At 46.4% G+C, this 24,175-nt stretch overlaps 1 protein-coding gene across 19 annotated transcripts in view; it reads right to left on the bottom strand.

The window, feature by feature from the left end:
• The window catches only part of HPSE2 (heparanase 2 (inactive)), an 84,805-nt gene that overhangs the window by 24,035 nt on the left and 36,595 nt on the right, over nt 1-24,175 (bottom strand). The window lies entirely within an intron of this gene.

The raw sequence follows: 24,175 nt of genomic DNA, 5'->3' as shown, positions 1-24,175 counted from the left end.
TGCCCTGAATCTTCTTACACTTTGCCAGTAAAGAAGAGCACAGTCCGTACATCAGAGCTGCTAGGGCATTAAGGTGATGCTGTGCACCTCCATGGCCAATGGAGCTGAAGGGGACAGTACAGAGACACAGCATGCTGTGCCACAACACACACAGGTGGCACGAGAAGCACTGTGACGTGTCCTGGTCCCTGAGAGCCACAGCAAACCTGGAGCTGCCCCTGAGGTCTGAGGAGAGTAAACTTATTTTTAATGCAGCACATTAGGAGGCTCACAGAACTCAGCTGAGTTGTTTATTAGATTGCAGCAAAGGCCCGGGAAGACGAAAGGAAAAATGTGGAAAAGAAATTGCTAATCCTCCTACAGCCTTTTTCTTTTTTTCTTTTTGTAATGCTTCTGGTTGTTTAAGTGAAAAGTAGCCGAGTTAGATTAACCTAATGCATTCATCCCACTGGCTCAGGCACATTAGCTGGTTTTCTGGATGCTTAGTGGATTAGAGACAGATACAGTTACTTAATACTCATTTACTTCAGACCCCCGGGCAAAAAGCTGTGCTTGAAATGACATTTCTGTGAAGGGGATAAGATAGACAACCCCATGACAACAGAGAGACAGCAGAAAGGTGTCACCTGCAGCTCCCCTGATAAAAATGAAATCTTTTCACCAGTGCAAAACAGCCGCAGTTCTTAAATGCTACAGGAGAGATTTTGTTTCTCTTTAGGAATCTCCTTAGAGGGCTGGGAATTGATTTTCCATGCATCGACCGGAGGAAACAAGCTGTCTGTTCACCCCAGCACAGGCCCTGCCACTGTGAAATTCTATTTTCCCCACGACACTTACTCTGTTTCTGTTCGCCTGCATACAGAGATGCCACGTGCATTTCGTGCTCTGACACGACTTTCCAAGCTGGAAACCACCATGGGATGATGCAGAAGGGAACCACCAACCCCAACAGAAGACCCTAACAGACCCAATGCCCAGCTGGCACCAGCTGCCCACCCACTGTGCCCATCTGATGTCTCCATTGCAATCAGCATCGAGGTGGAAAGAGCTCTGCCATGGGTCACTAAACCACAGCACAAAGCATATTGTGAAGCCCCTGAGCAGTGTCCAGCCCTTCATAAGTACAAACAGGGCCCAAAGAAATTTGCTATAAATATTTTACTGCCATGACTAGGGATGGCCACATTACTTCTGAATAATGAGAACATGAAGAATCGCAGTATTATTAACAGCTGGCTAAAACTCACTTTGAATTCTGGATAATTGCACCGTTTTTTCTTCATCGAACACAGAAAATCTTCCAGGAATTTAACCTTTCCCCAGCTAACAGATCATTAGGCAAGGCTTTCGCAGAGCTTTTCAATAGACAAAGCCATTGTCGTAGCAGAATGAATCTTAATAGAGCAGAACTGGATTTATACGATGCTCTCACTGCCCCTTTTCCCCCTCCACCCACTGCAGGCACACATACTCAGAGAGGGAATAAAGCAAATAAAAGAAACCCGTATACATTAGCATAAGAAAAAGCAACAAAGCACCAACTTTAGGGTGTGTAGGTGCAAAAACCAAGGCAGAGGACATAATTTGCTGCCACTATGGTGCACTGGAGCCTTCTTCTGGAAGCTCACACCCCACGGCCCTAGCACTAGGAGAATTTAAAGGCTGTTTGGGTCTTGCTGATTCTTTACATCCTTGCTTTTAGAGACCTGGACACATCTAAAGGGTGATAAATAAACCATAAACCATGCTACAAGGCATGGCCAGGTGCAGTGGGTGATGGTCTGCTCACATGTGCTGCTTGCACAGAGCTCTCACCCTACACAGAGGGAGACAAAAGACTTCAGAATGCAGAGATGTGTCTGTGTGGCCACAAACGGTGGTGGGACTCATGGGGCAAGTATGTCCTGTGGGATTGTTTCCTTTTTATACTGGGCTGAATTTTAACATTCTCTGAAAGACGGATGGCACTTAACTCAGCAGCCTGCCAACACAGAATCTGAGGCACATTAAGACATCTCTGGCAGTTTAAGATAATTGCAAAGAGTTTCTAGTCGTCATTACTGAGTTAAATGTTATACTAGAGACTTTATAGGGAACACAGCCTGAACTGCCATTTGGTTAGAGGGACAGCTCAACAATCTTTGGGTTTGAAAGCCTTCCACATTTTTTATTCAGCTTCAGGAATCCTGCTTTGGCAGGGCGAGCCTGGAAACCCATGTGCACACTGAGCGGGAGCAGGAACCGGGGTGGTGGGGCACAGCACAGCATGTGGGGGCAAATGCACAGCAGATGAAGCCTTCTGTTTCTAAAGCAAATAAATGCAGTTCTAGGAATAATGATTTCAGCTAATTGCAGGGATCGCTTGATTCAGCTTTGCCCATAAATTCTGCCCGCAGCATCCCTAGAGCTCCTCATGCCAGGATTCCCTGCCCCTAGAGCATCCCACAGGAGGTAGTAAAGGGAAGGGGTTGGGAAAGAGCTGGCAAAGAGCAAACAGAAGGCCAAAGACAGCTCTGCAGGGAGGGGGCAGAAAGGGCGGAACAGAGTGTTCAGAGAGGAGATGAGTAAGGCGGCTAGGGAGGGCGATGAATGGAAAAAGAAAGGTATTCCCACAGCTAGAGGAACAAGTGGGCACATGGAAAATTCACAGACTGCCACCATTGTCAGCTGAATCCCATTTACACTGTCTCTTTCAGGCTGAACATCCTCAGAAAACCATGTGTGTGGCAAGGACTTGATGTTTTCTTAGCGAATAAATATGAATCAGAAGATACACAACAGGCGATCGGAATAACATCAGACCCAAGGGACAGGCTGGCAAAACTAGCCTGCAGTCTTCCCACGGCTCCTGTCCTCAGGCAGGACAGCCAGAACCCTCATCCACAATGTGCAGAGAGCAGCCTTCATCACCACCGGTGATCAGAAGCAAAGCAGCATCCCACTCTGTCCATATCCACCACGGCTGGCCAAGGGAAGAATTTCTATAGAATCAGCAAAGTTGGAAAAGACCTCCAATTCCATTCTGTGTGCTAAGCTGACCCTTCAAAGTTGCTGCTAAAAGCAAACTGTAAGGCTTTGGAGGATACCAAGCCTACACAGTTACTGGAAACTGCACTCTACTGATGACCATCCCAGCTGGGAAACTGTTTTGTTTTAATTCAGTCTTTTGAAGCATTCTGCTAGGCAGTAAAACCACATTGTGCAAAGATGCTTAAGGATTTGCAGGCTAAATTGCCACCACTAGTTTTTGCTGGCCTCAGACCAATGGGCACTTCACCTGCAGTGCTCCCTCTGCCTCATCAAGCTCCCGACTTCCACCAAAAGGATGGAGGTGCACAGTCCCATCCCATTGCTCTGCTATGGCACACTGGAGGTCTTCTCTGAGCAACAAGAAGTGCTTTGGCAGAGCCCCACAGTGCTGTAAGGAAGGGGATCTGCTTTCATCCCATCTGAAGAATACCTGAAAGTTGGAGGAACTGGCTTTAATGCTGCCCATCAGTGAAGAAATGCCGCTTTCCGTGTGTTAATGAGGAGCTGGATTTCGCCTCCAGCTGGATGACAGATGGGGGATCTGGGGAGATTCCCCCCAGAGTACCGAGGAGGCCTTGTTCCAAGGGAATTGTCATCATCCCCGGTCTTTATGCAGCTCAACATTGACCCTCGATATTCATTCAAGTCTTTAACTTGATATTTTATTTCATTGCCAATCCAGAGGTGATTATGCCGACCACGTGAGCTAGGTTCAGCCCGTAGCTCTGCTGTACAGAAATAGCAGTCTGGGGGCTTGGTGTCAATCTCTCGCCAATAAGGAGCTTGGCTGACGGCCATGGATTGTGGGCTGAGTTCCCAGCTGGCATATAACTTGGAAGACAACCACGAGGTCTGGGTTCAATATCCAATTGCTAAGGAGTCTGGCTGACAGCCTCATTTTGTGGAATGAATCCCAAATTAATATAATGCTTTTGATACCAGACAAGGGGCATGGCCCTCTTCCAAATGCTGTAAGGGCTCAGATAAAAGCTGTAGGCATTGGGTTCAGCGTGTAAATGGTACCGAGGTCGGATAACAGTCAGGATTGGGATTAATCCTCAGATGGTGAGAAAAACGAGTGAACCCTGAGCTCTGCCTTCGAGCAAAAAGGAGCTCAAATGAGCAGAATAGCTCTGTTTTCCATCCTTGCATGGTAAAGAACTCACAGGACAGTAATGGTTTCGAGGAACAAGTGTAAATTGACATTGAGCTTCAGAAGAGACATGGGATCTGGGTTCAATCTCAAAGTGCTGTAAAGCTGAGATAATGGCCAGAGGGGCAATTTCCAAACCCTCTGTTCTAGCCTTATGCATGGACAGGAACTGAGATCACATTACATCTAGGAAAGATGCTTTCTTCTGCTGCATAACATAGACTTTTAAAACACTTTCCCTTTTCAATCAGAATGAATCAGGCACCATTTGAACTCTCAGATAAACAGAGGTGGTCAAGAAGAGGTCTGAACAGAGCAAGGGAAAATGAGGCTGTGATCACCGCCTGCTCACACGCACATTCAAACAGGGATAAATTTGATACTGTATCCTCTACCTTAAAGAATCTGAAACCACAGACTGGAAGTAAAGCATCGCAAAACAGCCTGTAAGGACAGCAATTGCACCTTCCTAATAACCATGGGTACAAAAGACAAGTGTCACCAAAGCCATTCTGTGTCACTGAGCGCTCACAGCCCACAACAAAGCCACCTTCACCTACACAGGGAGCGAGCGAACACACACCGGCGCTGGGAACGTAACTGCAGATACAACCCAGCTCCGCTGCCAGAACGTTTGCTGACAGAATGACTGTTTTATATGGCTATAAGAGCAGCTATAATCGCAGCTGTCTGAAAAGCAGCAAAATCTATGATGTGTGTTTCTAAATCCAATGACAGCTGGCAGTGCTGCGCTGCAATTCCTTCTTTTACACAGTTTAGCTAAAACACTTCTCCGCGGATCACCCCAATTTATCAACAAACAGCAGTTTCTGGAACAATTTAAAAGCATTCCCAAATAGGCAAGAAGTGGTCAGCTCTTCAGGCACTCAGCAATCTGCGAGCTCCCAGGCAGGAGGCAGCTGGGACGGACGGGAGGCAGATGGGGGAGAGTAGGGCTGTAGATGGCACTGCCGATGGATAAGGCAACAGCAGAGAATTACTCACAGGGGAAAGCATGGCAGCTGAAATGGTTTAAAGCTATGCCAAGGTCCAGACACGAGCCATTTCTGCACTGCCAGGGTTTGGCGTGGACAAGGCACGGGGTGTGCATTGTGCCTGTTCCCCACATCCCCAGTGTAATGTGCACAGCTATTCCAAGGTGCTGTTATTGTTAGGCTGCATTTTTCTTTATAAATGCTTTTTCTTTTTCAACAATGCTAACACTGCATCACGAGGATGGGTGTTTTCAATGCTGTCTTAAAAAAAAAAAAAGAAAAAAAAAAAAAGAAAAAAAGAAAAAAGCAAGCTGCAGCATAGGCTGAGCACCATCCTGAGCACAAGCTGTGTGGCTAAACTGGAAGGTGAGTCATACAGGTACAATGCGTATTTCTAACACCTTCATTTAATCCCGGCACAAAGCTTAACCTGGGCAAGCTGTGCACCCAGACCACCTGCTCCTGTTCCCAACATTACTATCTTTCTTTGCTGCCTGATCCTCCGTCACGCGGCAGATGCACGGTTTCCTTTCTGAGTTGCCTTGCGCAGGGACTCGAGCCAGACCCACCCTGCAGCACCCGCAGCGCCGTGCGCAAGCTCCCTGCAGCCCCACATTCATAAACCATGAGTCAAATCCCCCAAAAATACAAGACCTGGTTCGAGCAGAACTTTCATTGCCTTCTCTTTACTAAAATTGCGGGTGTATCGTAGGTCATCCTTAAGCTTTTCTACTACCACAAGGGCTAGAAGTTGATACGCAGCAAAGCAATCGCCTTGTTTCACTGGTTGTTTGCATTGGGCTCACATCCCCATAGGATGCATGGATGGCGTCCCTACGCATACTGAGGAGAAACCCAGAATGCAGAAAAACATCAGACTGTGGGTCCAAAGCACCGTCCCTCCTCCCTAGGAGGAAGAGGGCGCGACCAAAGCTCTGTGTGCACTTTCTAAGCTGGGCATCTGGTATTTTTCAAAACTCTGAAACATTTTAACAGAAAACTGTCCTGAAGGAAAAAGAAAAATCACTAAAAGAAAAGAAAAACCCCCAAAAAACCCACACACACCACCCCACCAAAAAAACAACGCATAAAACCGGAAATGTTTCAATCTGAAATCCTTAATTAAAACCACACTCTTTGGTACATAAAGGAGGAAGTTAAAAAAGAAATGTACTTTTGCACATTACAGACAGCATTATAATAAACACGAAGCACTGCCAAGAAAGAGGCATTTTCAAGGCTAAAGTAGATGCCTCCAGCTGCACTAAAATAATGTCAGAGGGCTTGTCCACATTACGAAGTGTCATTGCATTTGAACACAATAGCGAACAACCAAGCTGGATGGATGGGGAGGACAGCAATTATTGGCGTGGCCGACAGTGCTGCGGCAAGGACCAGAACCCGCTGGGGTCTGTGAACTCCTCTGCCTTCCCACAGATCCCAGACCCTGGTCTTAATCTGTAAAATATTTGAAGGAACTGGCCGCGGCTCTTCCTGCTCCTCCGTTCCGCACGCGGCTGGGATCGGCAGATACGGCTCAGCTGGAGGGACCCGGCTTGGCAGAGCTCTCCCGGCTGATCTCCGGGGAATCTCGTACCAGAGCACACAGGGTGGGGTCCAAACCCGACTTTTGAGGCATGAGCAGAAGGCCGGAAAAGGCCGGTGTCAGAGCCTGACGGCTGCACGAGGCAGCCGGCAAGCACAAAAGTAGTGCAGAAGTCAAACTCAGTGCTTGGGCAGGATGGAATGGATTTCTCGTAAAAGTATCCACCACTGGCTTAAAGTCTGCTGCACTGAAAGCAGCCTGGACCCATAAAAATGTCACAGATACTACTTAATGTCTGTGATCCAAATAAGCACCTGGCTTCCAGTCCAGACTTGCCCGTTTCGATCCCAGCAAGCAGGTCTTCCTATATGTACCATTGCCAGGTGGGATTTTATTCCTTCTGGGTGGCTCAACTTTAAGATCAAACCATATCTAAATATATTTTCATTAAACAGCATTTTTGTTTGCAGCTTTTCAGTGTAGAATCATAGAATTGTTAAGGTTGGAAAAGACCACTAAAATCATCTAATACATCAGCCCATCCCTACTGTGCCCACTAACCACATCCCTCAGTGCCGCATCTCCATCTTGAACACCTCCAGGAACAGTGACTCCATCAACTCTCTGTGCAGCCTATGCCAGTGCACAACCACTCTTTCTGAGAAGGAATTTTTCCTACTATCTAATCTGAATGACTCTGGTGCAACTTAAGGCCATCACTTCTCATCCTATTGCTGTTACCTGGGAGAAAATGCTGACTCTATTTCACCACAAGCTCCTTTCAGAGTTGTAGAGAGCAATATGGTCTTCCCTGAGCCTCTTCTCCAAACTCAACAGTCCCATTCCCTCAGCCATTCCCCATGAACCTTGTGCTCCAGACCCTTCACCAGATTAGATGTCCTTCTCCAGATATACTCATGTGCCTCAGTGTCTTTCTTATGCCAGAACTGAACACAGCACTCATACCTTTACAGCAATGCAAGTTCTCCAAACTCTCAACCAACCTACAGTTATTTGCTGTCCTAACCAAGTCATAACAAACCAAAGCTGTGTGCAATTTTTGGTGTCTCATGAGACAATATTGATGTGCAGTATCAAGGAATGCAAAGAGAGGATGATGCAGAAAGCAGTGAGGAGGAGGCACCACTGTGATGTCTCCAACCCAGTAAGAAGCTAAATCTGAAGGGAATCACCTGCAAAAGCTGCTGGGTGCTCTCTAACAGAGGGCTTTGAGTAAGGGATATTGGAAGAGAAAAACTCAGAGTTTTTCAGGAGCAGACATATACTGTGACCAAAAGTCTATCTAAAAATGCCAAAAGAATGACAAATAACTAGGAACACTTTAAAGCCTTCATATACACCAACAACATTTACTTTCACACATGCTTCATGGGAAGACGTTGGAGGGGAATACTGATATGAAAAGATATAACTTGCTGGGGAACAGGAAATAGGAAGGCTGTTTTTGTACAAGGAATAATTTGGGCTTCAAAAAGAGATAAGAAACAGACTCTTTGCATGTTACCAGGAAGAGAGAGGGAGACAAGAAGTGTTCTGCTAACCAGAAATGAGGCATGGACAACAGCTTTTTGACCATCTGACTGAAGGAGCCAAATAACTGGAGTTCATAGGAACAGGTCATTTTAATTACCCTGGCATCTGCTAAAGTTTCAGCCATGCCAAGCTGCTGGAACACAAGGGGAAAAGCTGCTCTGGAGATGGGGGAGAGAAGCAGGGGACAGCATTTTTCTTACTTGGTTATTCTTGATATAGAATGTTGTTTAATAGTCCAAAGCTGGAAGCAAATTGGAGTGAAAGTGGTTACAAAACCATAAAGCTCAGCAATTTAAGACTGTGAAGGAACAATAAAAACGGATTAAAGATAATGTATTTCAAAAAACTCAAATTTGAACAAATTCAGGGCACAGGTCAAGAGGATCTCTGGGGAAGGGAGTTTAAGACAGCATTTCCCAACTAGTGAGACGTGGAGAGGCAACAGCTGTGCTCTGGGTCCAGGGGAGAGAGCAGTACAGAAAGAAGCAAGAAAACACCCTGGAAGTACAAATAAGAGGAAGAAACAGGAAAATATCAACCCATAACTCAATGCAAAACAGTGAGCAACGTATTGACATATGACAGCTCTTTGCTTTATTTTTCATAGGGATAATTAACTGTGACATGGTTGTTAATCACAATAATTCTAAGTGTGAAACAGAAGCAGATTTGAAGAGGAAAGGAACAGATGAATTATGATTTAGGAAACCTAAACCACAAGGCACTCAGTTATCACTATAACGTCTGTGTGAAATCACTTTGCCAAATACAGACGTTTTGTATTTAGTCAATACATACTGTTTTCTGCACATTCACTGAGAATTTTGCTTCCATAGGCATTCCCTCCTGCAGTAACGCTGCCCTGTTTGCCCTTTGCTCACATGGCTTCGCTTCTGCTACACCTGAGCTTTACTCCTCTGAACATAGCTACATTCCTCAAATGAGTTGCCAGCATTTCAGGGCTGCAAGTCTTCAGGGGAATGCATCTCTTCCAGCTTTACAGCAATGGAGATACCCTCTGAATAGCTTTTCCCTCATCATTTTATGGTGAAGATCAAGCAGGACTTCTTGTGAAGCAAGAACCCACAGTGGCTGTGTGAACTCCATAGGGGCTCTATGTTCTCCTGTCTGCTGGGAGAACAGCCAAAGCCACCAGCCCTGCAGATACATGGCTTTGGATGGAATAGGTGCTACACTTTCACAACAGTTCCCCTGCAGCCGCTGCTGCCAGCACAACTCCTCCACATCAGTTAGTGCTGCAGAGATGGAGGGGTGCTTGAGCAGCCTGCCAGGACGGTAGCTCCAAAGCCCATCCATCCATTGGATAAACCTCATGGCTAGAGATAGCGGTTAGAAACACAGAGCCATGTAGGAAAAGTAGGCAGATGGAGCGTAGCTCACGCGCAGCATGCAGGACTCAGCTAAACACACAGCAAAGGCTCCGCCGTGAGTTACAGCAGTCAATGAATGGATTTAGATGCCAGAACTTACGTTAGCTCTTTTCCAGAGAGACCCTCTGTGTGTTTCTTGCTACATATGTGCCCAACTGCCGAGCGACCTACAGCACTCTTGTACTACCGCAACACAAATCCTCCGACTGAAAATACATCATATTCTGGAGCTAAAGAGTCATATTAAAATCGAGTAGATGAGGTGCTGGATTAAGCTAATGGTATCATTGGCTTGCCTTCTGGGAAAGGGATCTGAGATTTTCGCAATGTACTTGTCAGATTTTAAACTTTCTCCACTAAACAAATAACCACCGTTAAGCCTCTGAAAGGGACTTTGCCCCCAGCCAGAGGAGACAGCCCTCAGAGGCAATTCCTGGGGATAAAGGCTGATCTAAAGAAGCACATTTTCTCAGGGTTTAACTGAGAGTACCTCGCTGGTTAAGTAAACCGTTATCTTTCTGGATAAGGCATAATCTCCACTGAAAAATAAGTGGATGGAAAATAATAAAATCAGCTTATTAAAATAAATTCCCCAAAATTGCATGCCAGTCTTTAATTAAATAATTCCACCTGAGAAGCCCATCCTCTCAAATCACACATGAGATCTGCGCACTGGCTCCCACCTTTCCTAAATGGAAACCATGTGGATGGCATTAGGAGAGGGAAGTGCACAGAAAGGTGAGCCCAGCAAAAGGCGAAGAACACACAGTGGCATGCTGGGGAAGATTAAAGGAAGATAAAAAAAAAAAAAAAAAAAAGAGAAGAGCTGAAACCTTCTGACAGCAGAGAATGGGCAAGTATCTGTACACGAGAAAGGCTACAAGCTTGTTCTGAGTGGAAAGAAAGGTGATAGAAGTTGGAAGACTAAGGCTTGTCCTTGAAGGAAATGCTTCAAAAACATGCATTTTCCAGCTAAGCAACAACCTAGCTCCATTTTTGCTGTGGATGCTGGAAGATCCTGCAGAACGGGGCTAGCTGTGCATTACTGTACATCTCATAAGCATTACACTTTCAGAACCAGAGCATATATTTATCCTCACAGCGCTCAGAACAACAGATTCTCACTCGGTTTTCAGGTAATCTCCTCAAGCCCTCAGTCTGCAACTCTGGCATAAGGAATTCCCATTTAAACAGAGATTATCAGATAAAACTGTAAACCTCAAAGCAGGTTGTAATCACCAGCCTAGGTTTTGACTGCTCTTGTACTAGATCAGCACCAAGGGGACAAACCAAGCAGGAAGACAGAAGCCAGGAATCAAGACCAGGCACCACGATCATCTCCTGGGAAGAAACCCAATGGAACTGAGAGGGTCTCTGAGGTGAGGGCATCCAGCCCCTCGTCCCAGCAGCACTGAGCCCCAGGCCATCACTGGAACCTGGTGGTGAAGGGCTGCTCAGCAGTTCAGCAGCTTTGGGCACAAACACATGACAGTTCAGTGTCTGGTGACTTTGGGAGAAACAGAATATTTTGTGTGCACATGCACACAGTTCAGCATTTGTGTCAGAAGAGAAGGAGGCACTGGGGAGGGAAGATTTATCAAGCTGATGCTTCAGGTTCTTGTCAACCACAGCTGGCACTCCAACATACACAAGGCCTGGTGCAATAAGGACAACATGAGCACGTAACTATCAGAGGGGATGGAAATCCTTGACAGCTTTCTGATGGCCCTTAGCCCAAGAGCAATCAAATTGCAAAAGGTATGAGCAGAAGGGAAACTGAGTCCCTGCAGAGCTAGGACAGTGCTGTTGACAGCCATTCTGCGGGAGGGCATTGGCTGGGGCACCACACTGAGCTGGTTTCTAATCAGTGCATTTCCTGCATATCCTATCCCTTGGTGCAAGGGGCTCTGCAAGTCCTATCAGTGATGATTTCCCACTTCTTGAAGGATGGTGATCTGCAAAATTTCCTTAGCCTCAAATGGCTCTTTCCCAAGGACAGACTCGCTAGGAGGTGTAAGCTATTGGCAGCTCAAGGGCCCAGAGGAGCTGTTGACCGTGTTTAGGCCACAGTCCAGAGGACTTGATTTCATCCAGCGTAAGTGGAACTGTTTTATTTATTCTAGTGGTCTGATGGCAAGGGAGGAGTGCTCCCTGGCTGCCCGCAGCAGCCACAGCCCTGTTCCAGACACAGGACCCGGCACAACCCCATTCCACACAGCAGCGCTTTCATGGGCCAAGTGCCCATCCTCACGTGCCACTCAGAGAAGAAATTTGGTCATATCCATGCTGCTTCCTCAATCCATTTTCCTGCCTTCAGGAGCATTTGCTCCTCTCTCAGACCTCACTGTCTGGCCCTATCAGATGAGCACCTGTGCTTGCTCAAGAATAACAGCTCCATGTCATGCTAGAAGGCTGTTTGAGCCCTCATCCACCTCCACAATGGTTGAGAAAAGAGCATGAGAGGGTCAAGTACACTGTGACAGACCCCAGCCTCCAGCAAGCAGTGGTGTGAGGACATCCTGGGCCAGAGATACTTCCTGGATATTTATATGAGATCATTCATGGATTACCCTTTCAGTGCCTTGTCCCAGCAACTTCTGAATTCCTGTAAGATTTTAGCTACCTTGTGTCCTAATTGCTGGTGTTGTGAAGACTCTTTCTTGGAATGGCCATGGTGACTTCCATGGGCTTCACCAGGACAGAAACTGGGAATCACTTTCCACATCCCCATGATGGGTCAACTTTGTTAGAAGACGTAGGGGTTCGAGAAGCAATAAGTAAACAGAGAAAACAAGAGTAGAAGAGGTACCCATCATAGAGACACAATTGCCTGCTGGCAGCTCTACCACCAAGGTGCAGGGTAGAGCACTAACCTGGTCCAGCTGTGGGTGTAACACTGAGCATTACACAGCAGATAAACTTTAAACATTACTTCCTAAATAAAGACAAGAGCAACAGCCAGGAAGCAACAGCAGCCCCAGCGTTCCACGTGCAACACAAGTGTGACAGAACTCAACTTGGAGTAACCTACTGTCCCATCTAAGGTCTGAGAGCAAGATGTCCTAGTTTGCACAACACAGCGAGTGTGCTGAGTGCTCAGCAAAAATTCACGCCAAATTATAAATAAAGATCCAAGAAGGCTTGACACAAATACTGAGGCAATGACTAGAGAAATGACTTATGAAGTGCACAGTGAATGCCTGCAGGGCTGACCAAATGGAGAAGAAGCTTTTAAGAACTGCAGCAGCTTTCCAGAAGAACAGAATCTGAAGAGTGCCAATTTGTGTCAAAGATTTTCCATCTGCACATAAATAAATAAGGAAGATGGAAGCAGACGAGGAGAAGCTTGTGTTGTCCATCACAGAGCCCTATGTGGGTGTAGCTTCTCCACTGCAGAGCTGTGCTGGACTCCAGCGAGACTGAAGTGTTGCAGATGGCCTGCGGTAGACAACTGCATGGAGCTGAGTTATGTGCTCGAAGTCTGATTCTGCCTCCAAAATTAATACCACATTCTGAATGACTTTCTGGACCCTGACAGCATTCACCTGCCAGAGAAATGGGAGAGGGATGGAGCGATGAGAGCACAGAAACGAGAAGAGACAACACAAGACAATAAGTGGAGGGCACGAAGAGTACATCCATCAGCCAAGGCCACGATGTCTCAGCTCCATTAACTCCCACTGCTGCTAACCACAGCTCCTTAGCACCCGCAGGGTGGTCAGCACACCCACAGCAGGAATGGAGAGAGAGATGGCAGCTAGGAGGGGGCAAAGTAAGGTTGGAGAGTGCAGGAGGAAAAAAACATTTGGGGGTTTATTTTTCACACAGGATTCACAACATTCCTCGGAAAATTTAATTTTGTTGTCCTGTTCTTGTTTGCTAACCAGAACCAATTTAATTTTAAAACAACACGCAGAGCCAACGGGGGGAAAAACATTTTGCAATGGCTCTTCGCTCCCAGTTGGAACAGGCAAAGCAGCTTAACTCGTTCTGCTCCTGCAGCCACCACAGCAGCTGGACCACGGGCCCACCAGCACGGGAGGGAATCAGGAACCCATGGTTTGGGGACAAAATGGTTTGTTGCCACATTTAAAGAGCACAGAGCTCCTACGCCTCTTCTGCTACCAAGAACATGCACATTGCTCATACCAGCGTGCAAGTCTTCTGCGGTTTCATGTCTTCTTGTGACAGTTTGGTAAACAAGCTGATAAAATCAAGCGCTTCTCAAAGGCAAGGTTAACACACTCACGTGCAACCTGGCTTGTCAGGGAACACCAGAACGCCAAACACATCGCTTCTGCTTACCATCTGCGTGAGCTTATTCAGACTAAAATAACAAAGTGTGTTTCCTGATCTCCGTCAACATAAATAGAGCCATTAAGCTGCAAGAGTGTTTACATTCTGAGAAATAGTCATTGCATTCATCCTGATTGCTCTCCATCCCACAGCTCCACTGCAGTCCCACACCACGGTGCCAGCCCTACCAACCTCCAGTCAACGTCTGGGCCTCAAAGCCAATGCAAAACCTCTCATAAATATTATATGTTACCATCCAAATTTGGCTGTATGACTAAAAACAAGGAGGCACTTGAAGGATCCAGCTCTACTCATTGGAATAGCTGGCAGGCAGAAGTAGGAACGTTCACATTTTTAAATGGAGCTCTTCTGGTTGGTAGAACTGTAAATATTAGAGCAGTGCTGGAGCTTCCCAGCAGCATACTTACAATAGCCCTGCCCTCAGTGCCACACGTACCCCGACACTCCAACACAAGCACGTACAAGTGGCACAGCCTCCAGCCCAGAGGATGTGCATCCTGAAAGGAAGGGCACCGTACCACCTTGAAGTTCCTGCATCTCTGCACATCAGGGCCAGATGCCAGTCTTTTTGGGCTGGGTTGGACTAAATGATCTGAATGGCCTTTTCCAGTTTTAAAAGTTTTACAAACCTATGAATCTGCTCACTGAGAAAGGCTGGGAATAACATCCCCCATCCCTCACGTGGGTCCCAAGGACATGTCTCCAAGCTTCCTCTGTACGTGTGGCACCACACACCCATCCCCACCGCTCGCCTCCCCGCAGGTGCTCCTCTAATTGCTGAGCCCATTGTTTGCTCTTGGCCTAGCTTCACCTGCAGAATTTTCGAAGAATGAGAATTCCACATTTGGAAATAATAACAAAAGGATAAAACTGGGCAAATAATCGTGCAGGCCAGGTCACACATTCCCGTTTTATTAGACTCAAACCTTCCTGAAAGAATTTTCCTGAATCTGCGTGTACTAGCTAAGCGCAAATACTTTCTAAAGGACATTCTGTTTCACAAAATGGAGGGGCTCCATCGCTGCAAGAGTTACATCATAAATTATCCATTACAAGTTCGACAAGCTCTGTCTTTGTGCTGTGTAGCATATCGGCCCTGGACGTGCCCTCTCTTTCCCGCTTGGCAAGCCAACCCCGCAGCTTCATGGTCCCATCAACTATGTTCCCTATCACAAGGCCAGAAAACTCTGTATCGCTGCTCTTCACAGCTTTCGTCTCTGTCTCAGTCCCAACTGAAGGTTTTCCCTTCCCTCCTTTCTCTATGGCTCTCTCTGCCAAGAATTAACTCTGGAGCATCGTGGATGCAATATGAAAGGCAAGGTGGGAGATCAAGTCACTATCACAACCCCTCTGCACCAACCAGGACAGCACTGCTCAGCACAACTTTGTGCCCAGCAGAAAGCCCACACAACGTGAAGATGGGTGAGAAAAGCAAGTACAAAAGCATTCCCTTCAGCTGCTGATATTCTGCCAACCACGTCATACGCAACCATTTAACAACAGGGCTCGTGAAAAACAGCACATGAATCGTCGTTTCTACCTTGCGTTTCAAGGCACCCAAACTATGCCAGTACTGTTTTTAAGAGTAAAATAATTGTGTTTTCTGGTTTGTACGTGAGCAATGGCAAGATGGGACCGTGCACACTCTGGGAATGCCACCACCCTCATCCACGTGTCCAAGGGAAACCTCCAGAGCTCTCCTCACACGCCAGGAGCAGCTCTGGTTCCAGCGCTATGCACCCACTGGGAGGGAAGCTTTCATCACAGCCTGTAATTAAGGGGAAATGTTAATGTTACATGTTAATAGCTTGGAACGTGGGTTGTCCTGGGAGCTCAGAGAATTTTAAAAATGCAAGTATTTTGATAAAGCTGATCAGCTTACATACCAGCCATAATTCCAAGTAAATCAGGAAGGATTGACTCTTTCATGCCGTAGAAATAGAAAGTGCCTCAGCACATCTCAGGTACATTGCAGGCAGGCACATCACCCAGCACCTGGCATCTGTCCCTCTGTACCCAGTTAAAGAATTGCATAACACTTTGCATAATTCACTCTAAATATCCACATAGCCGCACAGATTTGCTTTGGGGAAGGATGGGGTGGGAATGTTGGGTAAAAGGATGCCTGCGGCCTGACTGTATTTTAATCGCGTCCAGCCCTCCTTGCTTGAGGTGTGTGTATCAAATGTCTGTCCAAACAGGAAGGACGCACACACGGGATGCTCAGAACAGCCAGAGCTCACACACTTGAGAGGGAACACATTTCTCAGTGTGCGTGGGTTGGCTCTGAGTGTCAGGAAGTTCATGGGGAGCAATGCCCAGCTGCAGGGCAATTCCTTCTCCAGGACACATCAAGGAAAACCAGGATGGAATTACTGGGGAAGGGGAGTTTTGGGGCTGCCCCCTGCCTGGTGCTGGGCTCTGCTCAGCCCAGCTGCAGTCCCAGTCCGTTCTCAAGTGCGTGGCAATGCTTCACTGTCAAAAAGACGGTGCTAGCCAGAACTGTTACCACATTATTCAGCATTAAGAAACATTTTCCACTTAAGAACAGACAAGTTTCAAGCCAGTGCAAAAGCACCCTTTCAATCAGTGGTAACAATGGCATCATTCAGCTCTGCTGATGCTCCAGCTGAGATCTTCTGCCTGTACGGTTTTAATAAAAGCAGCCAAATAATGCAGGGAAGGGCTCTCTCTAAAGCCCTATGGAGGGTATGCGTACTCTAAATCAGAGCATGGCACTCGGGGCAGTTAAGGTGGTACTGTGCACATGCAGCCCCCTGGGATGAGGATGTTCCCAGCACATGCTGAGGCAGTACAGAGCTGTGTGCAGCCGGGCCCCAAGAGAGGGGAAAAAGAATTATGGAGTGTTGAGCTAATTAAGTTCACAGCCTTAATTATTGGAGCACTACAGCTGATAATGCAAAACCAGCCTTGTAAACAGGCTGCTATTTTCAGACGCTCACGCCAACAACTTTCTTCCGAAAGCATCTGCTGCAGCACTCAGACTCATCCCATCCCAAGGGCATGTTCTGGAGAGCGTAAAAAGGCACTTCGAGGTGCTGCAGCCTCAGGTAATTAAAGCAAAAGGGATCTTGACAATTCCCATCTTCAAGCAAATAATGAAAACACGATGGAACATTTCATACTCAACTGCAGGGTTGAATCACACATGGCTTGAGATACAAAAAAAGAACATGGGAATTCATTTTTATGTACAACTTCCAAACCCATAACCTTTAGCTCCTCTTTGCAGCACCCCTCTGAGGTTGGGGAGCCGGAGGTAGGGTTGCACGCAGCCCTGCAGCCGCCCTGGGGAGCACAGATGGAGCTGCAGCTCACACCTTGCCCGGCCCCTGCTTTCCCACCACACTGAGGCTCAAAGGCCCCAATAAGCATCGCATCACCTTGTCTGACCCCTTGTACATCACACGCTATAGGATTTCACCCATTTATCCATGCGCTGAGCCAAATAACTCAAATTTGGCTGAAGTGTCTTTTCTATAAAGCATCCAGACTGAATATAAAGCATTACAAGATGAAGAAGATAAGCCTCTTTTTATTTTTTTATCCTCCCCTCCCTCCCACCTTAGGTGGTTTATGCAAACAGCTAAATATTTGTGTCCTGTTCCTAGATGGAATTTTTTGGTTTTGGCTTCTGGCCCCTGGGTCTTGTTCTGTCTCTAGCCACTAGATTAAGAGACTCTGCAGGAGGTTATACGTTTGTTTTTTGTTTTGTTCTTTCCCCCTCAGAAAACACAAGTTAAGTAACTTTTTGGTCCTCTTTCTGATACCCTAAGTTGCCCAATGTGCAAGAGCTGCAACAGTGTAGCAGCCAACCTCTCCGAACCCCATGGAGCACCCTCTGCTCCTTCTGCCTGTGCTCAAGTGAAACGGCAAGCTGCAGATTTGGGGCAGATCCATGCCTGAGCTGGGCAGGGGATGTTCAGAGAAGGAGAACTGAGTGGGGACAACAGATTGGAGACAGCACAGGGCTGTCCTGGAGGACATAAAGATTTCCCATTACAGCAGCACTCAACTCACCATTCCCATTCCTTTCAGTGCTTCACACAACAAGGTACAAAAAACAACCCTTTGGAGGAACTCAGTGCTGATTAAGGCCAGAAGAGGCTGTCTTATCACTGAGGTTATCTCTCACACAGCCAAAGCCAGCTGCCTTCCAGGCACCTCCACCATGCTTAAAAACTTGAGTTTTACTCAGTAGCAACGAACAGGAGTAGACATTTTCAGCTGTTGTTTTCCAAATAGAAAACAAGTACACTTGTAGATGTCCTATCCACTTACTGCACTGCTGCCCTCTCAGTTTAGGACTGGATGTTTCCTGGGACAGGGTTTAAGCAATTACACGTGCATGTATGGGGCACTCTGACACAGCATTACTCCAACAAGCAGACTATCACTGGTTGTCAGCACGCAAACAAAGACCTCAAGCATGAGTTTGGATTCACGGGCACTGAAATAACATGTTCCACAATTCTCATAGCAGATGGTGATTTATAATTCACCCAATTACCCATATTTCATGGCTTAGAGCAGAATTGCTAACAGGGGAATGAGAGCTAACAGGATCTCTAATGTTGTCATGTCATATAGCAACAAGCAACAAGACACACAGAATGGCTTAGATTGGAGGGGACATTATCAAACATCTAGTTACAAACCCCTGCCACAGGCAGGGCTGCCAACCACTGGATCACACTGCACAGGACCTCGTGTTAGGAGCTATGTGGGACAGGCTGTGAACACACTTGCTCTGTCCCCTCCCTGCCCAGGCTATGCCCCAGAGTGTTATTGCGTTATCATTTCCGTGTGCCTTTTGTTTCACAGCACTTTCCAACATAAAACTGGCCAACCCAACGCTTAATTGCAAGGACTTAGTCATTAAGCGAGTAACAGGAATTGGCAGGTTATGAGAAACATCTTTCCTGGAAAAGGTTCACATCAGCTGCTTAATAAGAACCATGATAGAGGGAGAGTGCCTGGGACCCAGGGGCCACCAGGAGCACACTGCTGTCACAAAGTTTTACGGGCTCTGCTGGACCTTCTGAAGGAGCCACTCAAGAAACAGGTGTGAAATCAGAGTAACAGAACTGTGCAGCACCCTATTTTCAAAAGAGAGGTCAAGCATCATGCAATAAAAAATAATAGATACTGAGCTGCTTTTGTACGTATCTCATACAAAGAGAGTGTAAGGGATGGAGCAGCCTCGGGGTCCCTCTGCAGCACTGCAGGGAAGTGCTTAGGACACGGGGCTGTGATGGTAACATCAGAAGCAGTGATTTTAATCTCTGTATGGCTTGTAATTCAAGGAAGCAGCAAGATCAGTACAGCCATAGCAGTTAGGGTGTGCTCCTCTACACTGCTTCAGCAAACACTTCCTTCAGACACCAGGAGGCACCAGCACCCTGAGAGGGATGGACTGGTGGGTGATGCTCCTGGCTCTCTTCTGACTATCTGAATGTAAGAGCATTTTCCAGCTGAACAAGCATCACTTCCCACTAAGCATGCTTTGGAGGCTTGTATAGCACCTAGCGTGTCTTATCCCCTCACCTTCTCATGTGTTTTGTGCTGCACAAACAACTCCAACAGCTCTCTCCCCTTCACCCCCCTCACCATTCTTGCCTAAGGCTTGCACCCGTCCCCCATTTACATTACAGCCTTGCTATCTCATCCCAGAATACAGCTCTTTTGCATATGCACATCACTACCAAACAGGATTGCAGCAGTGCCCACAAACCCACCAGCCTGAAGTTTCCTCTTTCTATCATAGTTATCCACAGATATTTTCACACTTGACTTGCAACAGGGAGGAATAGTCCTTGCTATGTATGTTCAGAAATAAGATGAGCATATAACATCCCCTGTCTGCAGTTAGTTACACGCCAGCATGCCCAACGCTGAGCAAGCATTGCCTGCTTGATGAGATGTGGTGTGGCTGCTCCATCTGCAGGGTCGCGCCATACATTTGGGTTTGGCTTTAGTTGCAACAAGCCAAAACAAGGATGCACCACGACACCTGACATTGCTCTCACCCTCCTCTCTTCTATCACCCACTGAGATAGGACCACCAGTGTGGTACTAACAAGCCCAACACAGAGAAAAGCACATGCACATCCGTGCTACAAAGCAATGTGAACAATCCAAACATGTGAGGTCACTCACACGTGAGCTTTTTAAAGCAGTGGCTGTAGCCAACTCTGTTTTTAGGGATGTGGTTGCCCCCAGAGAATGAGTCCCTACGTGACACACAGCCCCAGTGTGGGATTCTTCCTCCCAGGGATTCGCAAAGGCTGAAGATTTTATGGCATTTTTACTTTGCTTCAGGGCTGGATAATTTTATGGCCATTAATAGCACTTACAGCTAAGTAAGATACGCCTATGAGAAGGTAATCAAATGTCATGCATGAATCCAGAAACCAGCAGAGAGGTCTGAGGGAACAGCGAAATAATTATCTTGGAAAGGAAAGAGGAGATGTACTTATACATTTGCAATTAGCAATATGTACTTATACATTAGGAACTACACAAAGGTAAATTAAGCCAAGTGCCTGGCTCACAGGGAATGGCTCCAACCTCACCCTAAGCATCAGCACTGCAGGGAGGAATAGAAGAAGGGCTGCTGTCTGTGCACCACGATGGGGTCAGCAGCCCAGCACCTCCTCCCAACACCTCATTGGTGTGACTGATGTCCATTACATGTTTTGGTTTTTTTTTCTGCAGAGGTTTCCTGAAAGGTTAATTAGTGTCAGGCAGCATCAGAGAGCCGCGTGGCCGATCTGTCCCATGGAACAGAACTAATGACAGAAGGTTTGTTTGTGAAGTGACCTCCATGTACCGGTGCTGCACTAAATCATCCTTTCCAGCAGTTCCCAGTGCAGACAAAGCAGCCGGCGTGCAGCCGGGATGCATTCCTGCACCCAGCCTGGTGGCACCCAATTGTGCTGCCCCAGAGGGTCCTCTGTCGAGGTTGGAATAGAAAGAGACACCACAGCCCTTAGCAGAAGAGATTCCTGGGTGTGGGCTCTTTGATCATGGGGGAGGAAAGATGGGTTGTGACATCTAAAAAGAACAAAAAAGCAGAGCCCTGTGAACCTCACCGCAGGGTAAGGAACAGGCTTTTTTTTTCCTCTCATACTGCTTAAAAAAAAAGAAAAGCTGCAGGAAAAGCACAGACTGCTGCAAATTAAATGTAAAAGGATAATAAAGCAAGTGAAAGATTTTAAAAGAACAACTCACTAAAACCTTAAAAACTAATAAAAGCTTTTTTCTCCCCGCACATCAAAAGGAGGAAGCCTGCCAGAGAGGCTGTAGACTGAGGCGAAAAGATAAGGCTGCGAGAGAAAAGCCAAATTAATTCTTGGCATGTGTGTGACTGAGCAGGTTCCCAGCACACAGCAGCGGGCTCTGCGGGATGGGCTGAGGGACGGCACGGGGGCAGCGCCGGGCACAGGGCGGTGCTGTGGGGCTCAGAGCCGCTGAGAAGGGGAGATCTGCAGACGAACCGGAGATGGCTTTGCTCCTAGAAAAGCCGGCGGAGCCGCTCTGTAGAGAGACACCAAAAAACTCCGAGCTATTCAATTTATTCCAGTGACAGATCATGCGTCAATCACCGCTTAACCACCGGAATATGTTAAAAAGTTCTTTTTTTTTTTTTTTCTTTTTAATTATACGTTACACTTTAATTTATCAAAGCCGGGGCAATTTTTAGATGCAGAGAATGAAGCAAGACAAATGTATGTACTAGAAATAAGCCTCCTTTTATAAATACATATACTGAAGGCAGTTAATCATTGGAACAATTTATCTATGCTGCAGAGGATTCTCCATCACGTTATCTTTTTAAGGCAAAAAATAGAATGTTATATTAAAATCTGCTCTGGTTCAACCAGGAGTTGGCAGTTTCAAGAAGCAGTTTCTGAATAAGAATTTTTGTTTGCTGTATTATGCAAGGCAGACAAGATTTTTGCTAGCGCCTTCTGACCATAGAAGCCAAGAATGGCTGTAATGAGGGAGGTTTCCCATTGAAGGAGATATTAAAGGAGTTCAAATGTATTTCTTTGAACTGTTCTGAAACCGTTTGCTTTGATATAGATATTCTTATTCACTCAGTGTTTATTTAGATATCAAAAGGTACTGAAACTAATCAGAGCAGTTTTCCTGAACATCTATTTAATATAGCACAATAGACTTACTGAAGCATGGAAAATATCTGATGTATATTAGGACTTGAAGAGCTTGTGAAACTATGGATTACCAGCCCAGTACTATGAATGCATCTGGGGGATTTGATGTGATGTTGCAGGATATTAATTCCCACCCCCATCGCTGCAGCAGGGTGAAGGGAAAGCTCCAGTCCCTGTCGCAGCAGAGAGTCCAAACATCAGAACCCAATGTCCAACTCATTCTGAACTTGCAAATCTCTGCACAAAGGTCCTTCTCCGGTTGCACATGTCCTTTGCTAATGCAAACAACCGTCTACAAGAAGGAACACCCAGCTTTGAATCAGAACTAAAATAGGTAGAACAGTCAAGTGTTAAACTAACCAGAGCTCTGGATCAAACTTTTCCACATTAGACTGAACTCCAGCCTATGCACACCACACACCCTCTTTTAGTTAACACAGACTAAATCAGTTCTGATTCATATTCCAGTGAAGGATCAGCCCTTAATTCCCTCAAACGAAATCCAGACGTAAGGTGCCCCTCGCTCTTGCACAGTGAGGATACTTAAACATTTTCCTGCTTGATGTACACACCCGAGACACACAGCACCACAGCGCAAGCAGATACACAGAGATGGCTTTTGGCCACATATGCTCCTTGATAGCAAAGTTCCCATCTTGTTCCTGCCTAGCTAAAGGCAATTCACATTGGAGTTAGCCACCATACCAGAGTCACTGGCCACCAACCTGCCCAAGCCCAAGGGAACATCTGTTTTTTTCAGCCCAGCCTCAGTGTTGGAGAAGGAATATACCTCCCCAGCATGGTCCATGCCAGAAATGCAGCATCCCACACAGACCCCACACCAATGGGCACACTCACCCACTGCCTGCCCTTCTCAGCTGTCTTTGTTAAGCCTTTTGCACATACCACCAGGAACAAGGGGAGGTGCGCATGTTGGAAACTCATCTAAACTACATCCAAACAGAAAGAAAGAACAAAATAACTCAATGGAACCATCAAACAATACTGGGTTGGGCTCTTCAGGCTTCCTACATAATTTTTCTCCCCACTTTGACAGAAAGCTAGCTGTACTTATTCTTGGAATATGTTTTTTTTTTCATCCACTTTATAGCAATTTCATCCAAACCAACCGTCCTTGGTTTGCTTATGAGACAAATACCGCCTTACAGTTGAAATATATCACTGCTACTATTACCTCCCTAGATCAATGGATGTCAGCAGAGAAAACAAATTTTCTCTTGACTGGTCTAGGTTAGACTGATGCTTCTTGTCATCTTATCCTCAAAGGGCTTTTAAATTAGTTCATAATTTTCTCTAGCATCTTCCTCATTATCAAAGTGAAAACAACCAGATTGTAATTACGCAGCCCTCCCTTCTTGAGAAACAAGGATTGTGCTGGCTGTGCTCCTTCTCCTGGGACACAACCCTATGTCAAGAACAGCTACATGCAGACTGGATTATCCACATAATCTTTGAGTGTTTTTTCCTAAGCTGTGCCCTGCCCACACACCAACCCCAAGCCCCTGGGTGCCCCATCTCTGGAGCAGTTCAAGGCCATGTTGGATGGGGCCTGATCTAATGCCTGATGTAGGGGTTGGCAACCCAACCCTCAGCAGGGGATTGGAACTGGATGAGCTCTGAGGTCCCTCCCAACCCAACCACTCTACTATGGATGACTTTGCCACTACTACCTCAGTGCCAGCAGCCAGAGCATGCAGGCTCACCAGGCCCACTGCTCCCAGCTCTTGTTTACATGCGCTTGTCTAAAGTTATAGGGGAAAGAAAAAAAAAAAAAAAGAGAGAAAGAAAAAGAGGAAAGAAAAAGAGAAAATGAGCACTTTAATTTCCCAATAAAATCTATGCCACAGTATGAGTCATTGTTTGCTTTTTTACACTAGTTGGGAAAGGCCTTCTGGTTTTAATAACTAATACTGCTGAGTTCAATAAAAAGCACTTAATTTAATTTAATCTGAGCCCTGATTAATGCC

This window comes from Coturnix japonica, chromosome 8, assembly GCF_054131305.1.
Source record: "Coturnix japonica strain WE chromosome 8, WE-NBRP24, whole genome shotgun sequence".
NCBI classification, from domain to species: Eukaryota; Metazoa; Chordata; class Aves; order Galliformes; family Phasianidae; genus Coturnix; species Coturnix japonica.
The sequence above is the reverse complement of the archived record's forward strand: the minus strand, read 5'-3'. Positions and strand labels throughout refer to the sequence as shown.